This window comes from Vipera berus, assembly GCF_964194415.1.
Source record: "Vipera berus genome assembly, chromosome: 2".
Classification (NCBI taxonomy): Eukaryota; Metazoa; Chordata; class Lepidosauria; order Squamata; family Viperidae; genus Vipera; species Vipera berus.
The window spans coordinates 178,413,445-178,426,535 of NC_138203.1; positions in this window are offsets into that span (position 1 = coordinate 178,413,445).

Sequence of the window (13,091 nt, forward strand, 5' to 3'; positions counted from 1 at the left end):
TGCTGCCGTCCTTGCTCAGCTCTGCAGTGCAATCAGGTGGCACTGATGACGCAGATTCAGCCAGGATGCGTGGAGCAGGAAAGTATCTCATCTCTGGAGGCCCTGGTGACTCATGCCAGCTGGCCTCATTCATTTGGAGGCTTAGGGACCGCTACACACCTTCAGGAAGTGAAAAAAAACATCAGCAAACAGATGATAATGCAACTGAAGGGCACCTTTTAAAAAGAATGAGAAACTTCCCATTCATCTGGATTCCATGGCAAGGTGGGCCACATTCAGCAAATACCTCCAGTCACTTAGGTGGTAAGATAGAAACACCACCAGGTGTTCTGTTTTTATTTTTATTTTTTTACAGACCACCCATCCCACTCACAGAGTGACTCTGGATGGCGTACAATTCAAAATATAAAAACCATATAAATGTATTTCAGTAGGAGGCGGTTAGAACCGAAATAGAATAATTAAAGTTATAAAGGCAGGGGATGAGCCTTCAAGGTATTAGGCAACCACAAGGGTGTGTGCTCCTCTGCAAGCCCCAAGCAAGATGGCAGAGCTAGGTCTTCAAACTCTTCCAAAAGGCCAGGAGGGTGGGGCCCTGCCTCACTTCTCTCTCTCTGTGTAGGGAATATTCTAAAAAGGCAGGGGTGACAGCAGAGAAGGGTCTCTTTAACCAACTTCTTTAAAGATGGTTCTTTGACAAACATTCCCTGCCTGACCTAAGGGAAGGGTCAATATTATGGGGAGAATGCAATTCCACACTTGACCCCATGCCATGCAGCATTTTAAAGGTCATCACCAACACCTTGAATTGCAAACCGACATCCAATGCAGCTTGTGCAGCAGAAGAGTTACATGTAGCATCCATGGCACTTCCAAAATTTCTCACATGGCTGCTGTTATGTATCCAGGTACAGCCTCTGCATAGCAGCAGCCACCAGGGGGCGTTGGTCTGGACGGTTTTGGCGGGAAACCCAGTTTCAGCGGGAAACCTAGGGCCAACCCCATTGGCTAGCCGCCTACCTGGCCAGGTATATAAGGAGGCCAGGTAGCCCTTGTTCTTCAGTACGCTACCCCCCCAATAAAGAGCTGAACACGTACTCCGGCTGGCGTCTCTTCCTTGCGTCGGACCCACTACACAACAGTGGCAACGAAGGTGGGATTCTGCCGACAGAAGAGCTGAAGTCACTAGGGGGAACGCACCGCGAGCTGAAGGGAAAGGACATTTTTTCCTTCCTCCTTCCCCCGACACGACCGCCAGCCACCCGGACCACGCCGGTCACCGCAACTGCAACTCAAGACCCACAACCAACCACGCGATGGCACGGGCCGGACAACCCCGTGAATTCGACACCCGCCGCCCCGAGACATGGGCCCGGTACCTGGCACACGCCGAGCTGTACATGCAGTTCAACCAGTTCAATCTCGGAGGACGGCACGAAGCTGTACATGCAGTTCAACCAGTTCAATCTCAGAGGACGGCACGAAGGCGGCAGCCCTGCTCTGCCTCGGGGGACCCGCACTCCTTGAGATGGCCGCGAACCTGTTCGCCCCAGAAGCCATCAATACCGTCTCTTACCGGGACCTCGTTGCCAAGCTCATCGCCAACTTTGGGCCCCGGCGGTCCAAATTGGCCGCGAGGTTGCAGTTCGAAAAGAGGGACCAGCATCCCGACGAGTCCGGAGCCGAATTCCTCGCCGCCCTACGAGAAGCTGCCATCGCCTGCAAGTTTTCGAACTTGGAGGAGCAGCTACGGGACAGGCTGGTTTGCGACCTACGAGACAGGCGGCTGCAAGAGCGCCTGTTCGAAAAAGGAGGTTTCGCTCCAGGAAGCCGAAGATGCCATCCTGGCCCACGAAGCGGCCTGCAGGGCCGTCCAAGCAGTCCAGGAGACCAGAACCGGCAGCCAGGCGGCCAGCATCCACCAGCAGGTCGCCACAGACGAGGAGGAGGGCGAGCAGAGCATTGACCTCCTCCGACGGAAGTCAACCCCCGACCACTGAGGCGGACGCCCAGACAAGCCCAAGCTGGCGAGCAACAACCCCAATTCACAGAAGTGCGCAGGCTGCGGCAGGAACCACATGCGCAGCCTCTGCAAGTTCCGGTCAGCCATGTGTCGGGCCTGCAAGAACACAGGCCACATAGCCGCAGTTTGTCGTAGCTGCTGTCCCCGAGAAGAGATCCACGAGCTGCGCCCGGAGAAATCGCCGTTCGGAGGTACTGGGGCCCCAACCAAATTACGAATTGGCTACGTTGAGAGCCGGCTGGCAATCCACCATACGGGTAGCCGCTGGCTGCTCAACCCCAAAATTAGATTAACAATCCGCTTGCAGGGCATTCCCTGCAGCATGGAGCTTGACTCCGGATCAGCGGTCTCCGTCATTTCAGATGAGACCCTTAACTATATCAATAGTCGGAGCAAGCAGCGGATTAAATTACGGCCTACAAATTTAACCCTGATCGATTTTCAGAATTCGCCGGTCAAGGTAAGGGGGGAGGCTACCGTTTCGGTGGGGTTTAAGGGTCGTGAAGAGCACCTGGAGGTTGTAGTGGTAGAGGGCCGGAGAGCCAGCCTAGTTGGCCTAGACTGGTTTGAGGCCCTGGGAATCACAGTCTCCGGGATCCACCGGATCCAGGGAGACTCCGTCGAGGCCGTCTGCAATGAGTTCGCAGACGTCTTCGATGGGACGCTGGGCAGATACACAGGGCCCCCCATCTCGTTCAAACTAAACCCGAACGTTCCCCCCGTTAGGGTCCAGCCGCAGCGAGTCCCCTTCGCGCTCAAACACAAAATCGAGTGCGAACTGGATAAGCTGGTGGCCCAGGGAATCTTAGAGCCCGTAGATGGGGGGAAGTGGGAAACCCCAATCATTACCCCGCTCAAATCCAATGGGGAGATAAGGATCTGCGCCGACTACAAGTGCTCGGTGAACCGCGCCCTAAACCCGCACGCTGACCACGGTCAGCCACGTTCTCGCTTCCCTCCAAGGCGGTGCCATTTTTGCAAGGCTCGATCTTGCGCAGGCGTACCAGCAACTCATGGTTACTAGGGCAACAGCTGACACTCAGACAATAGTATCTCACAGGGGGGTGTTCCGGGTGAACAGGCTGCAGTTTGGGATCAGCGTAGCTCCTGGCATTTTCCAGGAAATTATGGAGAAGACACTCAGGGGCATCCCAGGGGTCTGCCCTTATTTCGATGACGTCCTGATTGCAGGAGCATCAGCAGAAGAGCTGGCAGGTAGGCTGAGGGAGGTACTATCCAGACTGCACACAGCTGGCCTAAAACTAAAGAGGGAGAAGTGCAGCATAGGTGTTCCCTCCACAGAATTTTTGGGATTCAGGGTAGATGCCAAGGGGATCCATCCCACAGAGTCCAAGGTTAGGGCGATCAAACTGGCACCCACACCCAAGAACAAGGCAGAGCTACAGGCATTCCTGGGCCTGCTCAATTTTTATCATACATTCTTCCCACACAAGGCAGCCATTGCAGAGCCACTTCACAGGTTGCTGGACAAAAAGGCAGCATGGGCCTGGACTTCTGTCCATGAGCAAAGCTTTAGAGCATTAAAGGCACTCCTGTCTGACAAGTCCACAGTAACGCACTTCATAGAAACAAAGCCCATATGCATTGCGTGTGATGCATCCCCTTATGGCGTGGGCGCAGTTCTCAGTCACCTTGAGCCTAACGGGGCCCAAATTCCCATTGCCTACTATTCCAGGACGCTGTCTGGAGCAGAAAGGAACTACGCCCAAATTGATAGGGAAGCCCTGGCAATTGTGGCAGGAATTAAAAAGTTCCACGATTATCTCTATGGCAGGGAGTTCACTGTCTACACGGACCACAAACCACTCCTGGGCCTGTTCACAACGGACAAGCAGACACCCCAAATTCTGTCTCCCAGAATGCTCCGGTGGTCCATCTTTCTTGCAGCTTACAATTGCAAGCTGGTGCACAAGCCAGGGAAGGAGATGGGCCACGCAGACGGCTTAAGTAGGCTACCCCTTGACACCACTGAACCAGACCCGGCACCAGCAACGCAGATCCTAGCTCTGGAAGAATTACCAGAATGCCCAGTTCATGCCAAGGACATTGCCAGCAACACAGCCACTGACAACATCATGAGCAGGGTACACTCATGGGTTTGCACAGGGTGGCAGGACAAGTCCCTGGGGCCTGAGTTCCAGGCCTATTTCACCAGGCGTCATGAGCTCTTCACGCACAGGGGTTGCCTCCTCTGGGGAAGCAGGGTCATTATCCCCACCGCAGTCCGGGGCAGGGTATTGGAATCCTTACATGAGGGACACCCAGGGGTGGTTAGGATGAAGGCACTGGCCAGAAGCTACCTCTGGTGGCCAGGGCTGGACAAGGACATTGAGGAACGGGTCAAGGCCTGTTACACGTGCCAGAGATCCAGGCCAGAAATGCCCCACGCACCAGTACACAGGTGGGAGGCCACACACACACCCTGGGCCCGCATCCACATTGTCTATGCGGGGCCATTCCAGGGCCAACTGTTCTTAGTGGTATTGGATAGCCACTCCAAGTGGTTGGAGGTAGTCCCTGTTCCCAACATGACCTCGGCTAGGACAATCCAGGTGCTCAGAGCTCTCTCTGCCACACACGTCATTGTATCAGATAACGGGCCTCAGTTTACCGCTAATGATTTCCAGGCGTTCTTGAAGGCGAATTGGATTAGACATGCCACCTCTGCGCCCTTCCACCCATTGACTAACGGGCAAGCTGAATGGATGGTAAGGACGACCAAGGACACACTCCGGTGCATCATCAGCGGGGACTGGCATCACAGACTGGCAAAATTTCTGCTCGCCCAACACACCACACTGTGCGTTGCCACCGGGAAGAGCCCAGCAGAACTACGATGGGGACGGCGCCTCATCACCAAGCTTGACTGTTTGCATCCTGACCGTGTAGCAGCAGACACAGACAGGCCCACATCACATAGGGTACTCAATGTGGGGGACCTGGTTTGGTCAAGAAACTATGGGGCAGGACACACATGGATTCCAGGGACAGTGGTTGACAAAACGGGGCCCCTATCCTACATTATAGGGGTGGAGGGGGATCGACACATCAGGCGTCATATAGACCAGCTCAGAGGAAGGGTCCCTGAGTGCACCTCACACGCCCAATCTGACAATCACACCCCAGAAGAGGCCAGACCAACGGGAAACCACACGAACCCTGAACTGGAGGAAGATGGCCTCCTACAACCAGCCCTGCAGCAGCAGGGCATCATTGGCGGCAGGAACCTGGCAGCCGGACCTAACCCAGTGCAAGAACTTCGAGAGCCAGACAGAACGGACCAGGGAGTCGCCACACCCAGGCGGTCCACCAGGTCCCACAGGACACCTGCATACCTAGCAGACTATGTGTGAAAGTGACATCAACTCACTGTTATACATTATGTTGTTGTGTAAATAGTTATGTGTGTGCTATAGTTACTAGGTGGTTCTTCTCTAAGGGGGGAGGGGTGTTATGTATCCAGGTACAGCCTCTGCATAGCAGCAGCCACCAGGGGGCGTTGGTCTGGGCGGTTTTGGCGGGAAACCCAGTTTCAGCGGGAAACCTAGGGCCAACCCCATTGGCTAGCCGCCTACCTGGCCTTGTATATAAGGAGGCCAGGTAGCCCTTGTTCTTCAGTACGCTACCCCCCCCCAATAAAGAGCTGAACACGTACTCCGGCTGGCGTCTCTTCCTTGTGTCGGACCCACTACACAACAGCTGCATTCTGTACCAGCTGAAGTTTCTGGATACTTTTCAAGGGTAGCCCTGTCTAAGCATATTGTGATAATCCAGATGGGAGATTCCCAGGGTCCAAGTCACTGAGAGAAGGGAAGTAACTACTACACAACACAGTTGAGCAAAGTCTCTCTTAGTCAGGACTGCAACCAGCTCTTCAAGCAGGAGCTGTGAGTCCAGGACGACCCCCAAATTATGCACCAAGTTTGTCTGGGATAGTGCAACTCCATCCAAGACCAAGGAGGAGCCCACCCACCCCCTGCCATCCAACTTACCAGGGTTCAGCTGAATTCTATTGTTCCCCATCCAGACTTCCACAGTCTCCAGGCATCGCAAAGCAATGCCCACCCCGAGCATCACTTAATTCTCCCAGACAAAGATATATAATCGTCAGCATACCTCATCCCACAGTGATGGATGATCAAACCCAGAGGTTTCATATAGATGTTAAAAAGTAGTGTAGAGAGCATTGAGTTCTGTGGCACCCTATAAACTAGGGGCCAAGGGCTGGATCTTTTGGTATCAGCACCGATTGGGATTGGTTCCAGAGGAAAGAAGTGAAGCTGTATAAAAATGTGCCCTCACCCCCAACTCCCTACGTTGGCCCCAAAGGATACCATGGTCAATAGTACTGAAAGCCACTGAAAGGTCAAGAAGAGCAAGGATGGATGCACTACTGCCATCCCATTACCATCAGAGATCATCTAAAAGTGCAATCAAAGATCCTCCAGAGAGGCAACACCAACACCTAAAAAGGGAAGGTGAAAGACTAGCAATGGATTTTTAAGCAGAGGGTGCACCGGATGCCTCTTTAAAAGGATCCAGAAACACCCCCTCCATCAAGGAGGAATTCACCATCACTTGGACCTATCCACATGATACCTCCTAGGTGGACTTGATCAGAAGGATTATAAGATCTAACTCATAGGGGGTGGCATTTGCCCTCCAGAATAACCTGCTACTTCCTTAGGTCCAGCAGAAACAATTCTATCTCAATCTCAAGATATCTTAGCCCTAAAATTAATTACTTTCTTGGACATACTTTACATTAAACACATAGTGGCAGATATCACAGATTAGACTAATCAGTGTCACAGCATACAATAGTTTGCAAATTATGGTATATAGGGCAGTTTGGTGAGTTATGCCAAATCAGCCAGCTGTGATTTATTCTATAAACCATAATTTAGTATGTGAACTAAATAATTATAATTTCCTATCAATTTACTACCATATTTCTACCCCCCTCCCCAAATTTAAGAACTGTAGTTTGTTGAAAGTCATCAAGATTCTTTTTTATAACTCCTTTGAATATGTAGACACAAATATATAGGTAGTCCTTGAGTTAAGACCACAACTGTTACTAAGTGAGACATTTGTTAAGTGAGTTTTGCCCCATTTTACTCCCTTTCTTGCCACAGTTATTAAGTGAGACACTGCCATTGTTAAGTTAGTAACATGGTTGTTAAATGAATTGGGCTTCCCCATTGACTTTGCTTGTGGGAAGGTTGCAAAAGGTGATCATGTGATCCCGGGACACTGCAACCATCATAAATATGAACCATCTAAATTTTGATCATGTGACCATGGGGATGCTGCAATGGTCGTAAGTGTGAAAAATGGTTGTAACAGTCATTTTTCAGTGCCTTTGGTCACTAAATGAACTTTTGTAACTTTTGTAAATCGAGAACTACCTGTACCCCAAGAATTTTCTTCCCAGCAAATAATTTCTAATTCAAGTCTAAGTGTGAAATGAAAATTATTTTGTAAATAATCCTACTGTATATGTCCAGCAGAGAGAGCTAAAATCAAAGAATTAAACAAAGGGCAACTTTGTGTTTCTCTTCCAAATGTTAGATACTTTTATATCTTAATGGATCCAGAATCATTGATCTCTTTCGTTGAGAATCTAAGACACAGAAGAGCATGTATAACAGTGCCAGAACATTTATAGTTCTCTTTGATATTATCCTGCTTTCATTGCTTTTCCTATGGAAGGCTTCATCAAGCTGATCCAAAATACATTAATGAAGTTTAAATTGTCCCTTTTCTGAAATTGTGGGGTTAGACAACATGTTATTTAAACTCCTTTAATGATGACTGCATGAACTAGGACTTCTCTCATCTAAATCTAAATAAACACTGCTATAATTTGCTTTATCTTAAAAATAAAAAGGCATTAGATGAGAATGTTTTTGTTGGAAGCCAGTCAGAGATGTAGCCATTGGTTGAAATTACAAAGCATGCCCTCCACCCATCTCAAACGCTGCTAATATCTTTACCAGAAAAGCCCTTTCTGCTTTTCTGCTAAAGATATTAAATAAGAACATGCAATTATATTTATAAGCAGTGCGGAGGAATAAGTAATGTCAACATTACATCCTATGTGGAGCTCCAATGTCGTAACTTCAGCATCTTTAAGAAGTAAATTGTTTGAATCAGGTATTCAGATATAAAGTTTGTTTTTTCTTATAGTTATTCTGTCCACAGCATTCATGAAGCTTATAGAAATTCATGCCGTGAAATTCATTAACTGACGACAATAGTGAAACCTGCCAAGGTCTATATATTGGATGTTTGTCTCCCAGCCAGCATACAATTGAATGAATGAGAGAGAAATATCTTCACAGACAATAATCAGACACATGCCATTGAATGTTGTGAACTCTGATTGTTGAACTTAATGAGTGCGTAGCAGTCTGTATGCTAAGGCAAATAGTTATTTCTCAGACTGTCCTAAGTGCTTTGTGTTATTGAGCAATGTATGTAGACTATCCCAATCCAAGTAGATTCCATGTGATGGACACAGACAAAACACAGACACAACCTATGTGTAATAATGAAAATTCAGAGACTTGGCAACTGACTCGTATTTATGACAGTTGCAGTGTCTTCGGATCATGTGATCACCTTTTGCGATCTTCTGACCAGCAAAATCAATGGGGAAGCCAGATACACTTAACACCTGCATTGCTAACTTAACAACTGCAGTAATTCACCTAAATAACTGTGGCATGAATAGCGACTGTGAAAATGAACATTTTGCCAAAACTACTCTTTTTATTTTAAAAAATACCGAAAAAATTGACAAAAAATTGAATCAATATTGAAATTTATCTGGCAAGGGAAAAAAGCTAGAATCAGACTGAAAATGTTACAAGATGCAAAAGAAAATGGAGGCTTTGGCTACCAGACTGGGTCTTCTACTATCAAGCAGCCGCACTAACATGGTTAAAAGAATGGATACCTCTTAGAAATAAAAGACTATTATACCTAGAAGGACATGACCTACAACCTGGATGGCATGCTTTCCTATGGTATGAGAAGAACAAAATTCACAAATACTTTCAAAACCACTATGTAAGAAATGCACTGCTTTTGACATAGGAAAAGGTAAAATCAAGAACTTACATGAAAATACCAGGATGGATTTCGACAATGGAGGCGTTCATACATCCAAACTTAATTAATTATGAGAAACGTGTGACTTATAAAGATATTTTGAATACTGATGAGAAACTACAAACTAAACAACAATTGGAAGAACTATTGAGCTATCATGGTGGCCGCACCTGCAAATGAGATATGAGAAAGATACAAAAATATATGGTTTTTACAAAGACCAGACAGTGTTAGACCAGATACTATTGTCATCAAATGACAAATTGATTAAAAAAACTGTACAGCTTTTTGTTAAATTTAAAGATGGAAGATGAACAAGTTAAAGAAACAATGATAACTTGGGTAAAAAACTTTGGGCACAATGTAGAGTTAGAAAAATGACAAAACTTATGGAAAAGAAACTACAAAATAACAAGGGCAGCTGCTTAGAAAGAAAATGTATATAAGATGTTCTATAGATGGCATTTACCATCTAAGACTAGCAAAAATGTTTAAAAATGTTTTCCAACAATTGTTGGAAATGCAGACAAAATCCAGGCATGTATTATCATCTTTGGTGGACATGCCCTGAAGCAAAGAACTATTGGTCAAAAATACATAGGTGGCTAGAAAGGATGATAGGAACACATGTAGACTATAAACTGGAATTATTTTTTTAGGTATAATCTCAGAAAATTATGATAAAAAATCTGTATACTTAATATTACATATATTAACAGCAGTGAGAATTACATTTGCTCAATACTGGAAAAACAAATACCATCTGAAGAAGACAGGGGAAGCAAGATTCAGAATACTTTCAAACATGGGAATTTTTTAATAAATAGTTAGAAAAACGGAATAAAAGGTAGGAATGGAAATTTTACTAGTATTAATGTCAAACATATAAACCGAGACGTGTTGCTTACTAAATACTAAAGATTGTTACTGTAAAAAAATAATAAAATATACATTAAAAAATAAAATAAAAATGGCTATCAGATTTAACACTTAAATGATGTCAGCAGAATGACCCTAATGTTACTGGAATTTCTGAAAACACATATTTCTAGCCGTTCATGTCCTCTTTCCTACTGGAATTTTCCAAATCATGAATAGTTAACAGCATGTTAGCTCTTCTCCTTCAAGTTCCCTCCTTCAGATTAAATCATTTCCATAAAACTCTGCTGAAATGAAAATGTAATCAAAATTTCCCAACAAAGTACAGTATTAGTAGTTCCAATGTGAGGATAGGTTCCATAACACCTATTGGCCTATTTACAATTTTCTATTCTCTCATTCAAGAAGTCTGGTCTTTGCTTCTCCCTCTCCAGTTTGAGATCGATAACAGAAACAGAAATTGCCTCTTTTCGGTTGTCAGTTGTGCATATTCTTTCAGAACAGAAAACCTGCAGTAGACGGTTTGTTCCATGTTCAAGATACTGACCCTGCCGATTCAAAAACAGCCTACGTGGGCTGGTAAAAAAAATGAAGCCATTAATTTGTTTTGGCCAAGCTTTTGTTTTTTGGATTGGTTTTTTTTAGGACCTGCCTGAAGTTTTCTTCACCCAGTTTCCATAGCAGCTGGTCAGATAAAGCTGACATTTTATATTCCCCAGATTCATGAAAGAATAAGACGTATGGCCTTCTTATCTCTGTCTTGGCAAAGGGCCAGTCAGAATATGAAGCTGGGGATAATTTGCATTCCTTTGTGTCTGAATGACAGCTTTAGCTAGTTCCAGCAAGCCAAGGAATGTCCTCCCTCCTCCATGGCTGATAGACTTTCTCATAAAGGCAGGACCCTCAACACAGAGAAAAAGGTTCACTGAGAGGATAACCAAACTTTTGGCTTGAAGCCAGGTCCCGTAAACTCCTTTTGGTTTATCCACATACAAAAGGAATGTTTTTTTCTTCACACATCTGGAGTCCTGATCTAATGGTGTCTCACACATGAGACTGAAAGTACCATAACCAGCAGGCTTGCTGGCTGACCATATATTCCCCCAACTATAAATTCTGGGATGGAGTATGTGACCAGATGCAGCAAGTGTCTTTTAAGTATAATTATGTTGATGTTTTTTGGCATCTTGACCCCATCAAAGACATGGGATGATGTGAGGAGGTTAGCTTTATAATCAGTGGCCATTTGTAACTGGGTGAAAAGGAAGCCACAAATTTCTGAGGTAGCAAAATGGCCAAGGCCAGTTTCTATATGAACAGTAGATGGAGTACTTGCTCAGATGAAAAATAATTCAGACCATCCCCAGTTTTTTTTTTAAAAAAAATCTCTTCATTTCCTATTTTCAGAAGGCTTTTAATATAACAGTTCACTGAAATAAATGTGGTTTCCCTATCTGCTAGCTTTCCACCATCAAGTTCTGTTGCAGACATAGCCTTGTCCTAAACCCAGATACATCAGGTTCTAAGTCAGGCATGTCAAACTGCCGGCCTGCGGGCCGGATGCATCATCCCGAAACCACACCCGGCCCATTGCCGGCAATGGGGAAAAAGTCACGATATGTCATGCGACATCACATGACATCGCAAGTTTGACATGCCTGTTCTAAGTATTATGAACAGTGGTGGGATTCAAATCTGTGAACAACCAGTTCTCTATGTAGATGCTGCTTCCGGAAGTCCATTCTGGGTCTGGGCAACAAAAAATTAGCTACCAGGCTTCCAGTTTGTGCGCGCAGCTCTTCCAGATGCACAGGGACAGTCTGCTTCCTTCCTTTGGAGGACCCTGAAAAGGGGTGATTACCGAGAGGAGGACTTCCCTGTGATCGTGGAAGGGCAGCAGCCCTCCGCTGGAATCCAGGATCATCTCCTTTGGCCCAAAGAAGAAGAGACCGGCCATAAAGATGGCCAATCACTAAGCTGCTCCCTGCTGAAAGCCAAAAGTACTACCTAGCACTAAGAAGCAATCTGGAGGACCTGGGTGAGCTTTTACCTTTCCTTTTTCCTTAATCATCTTCCTGTAGGACTTTCCTGAAAATCTCCTTCCTCTTGTTTTGAGAAAACAGCGAATATCTACTTTGGGAACAAATCTTAAAGCCTCAAAGTTACAAAAGAAATTCAATTAATTCAGCAAAAAAATTAAGCAATTTTATCTGTATCTACTAAAAAGCTTCTTTTTGTTACTGGGGATTCATTATCCCATTTTCTCTCTAAACTGTGAATTAAAGAAAAAATTTGGACTAATTTTACAAAAGTTCTATATTAATCTGGAAAAAGAAAAAGAAAAAAACCCTCTTACATTGCATGTTATATGTTATTGATGACATCTTGTGGCATAACATGGTACAGCAAGTAAATTTCCTTTTTCTGTTGTGAGAGCTGACTGAATAACAAAGCTGTCCTTGAAGATAAGTGTGGGAACACCTGGCACTGATTACAACTCTTCAGTAGGTGGAAAATCTTTGACTATTATTAAAATAGCCTCCATGGAAGATTTAACTGCAAACAACAAAATGGATGAATACATCCTGCCACTTGATTATAAACTGATACTGGACACGATCTTGGCAATGACAGAGCAAATTAAAGCCAAACTGCAAGAAAAATCTGACAACTTAAAGCCACCAAATCAAACTCTGAATTTAAATGAGGAAAAGATAACCTAAAACCAAATAGAAGAAGTGGAAACTAACATCAAAATAAGATTTTAAAGAACAACAAAAGCAACCTACAGAAAACCTTAAAGTCCAAACTTTAATGGTAACTACAAAACTTACAAGCCAAAAAACAACAGCACCTGAACAAAGCAACATCAAGAGTGAAGACACTAAAGGCCTCCAAATATACTATATTGAGAATTCAATTAATCAAATGACAACCATAATACCAGCTACTACTTTCTACCTAACCGAGATAGAATGGGAAGTTCAAAAAGACTTGACTGATTTAATGACAACTATATTATATCAACCATCAAAAACCGAACTATCAA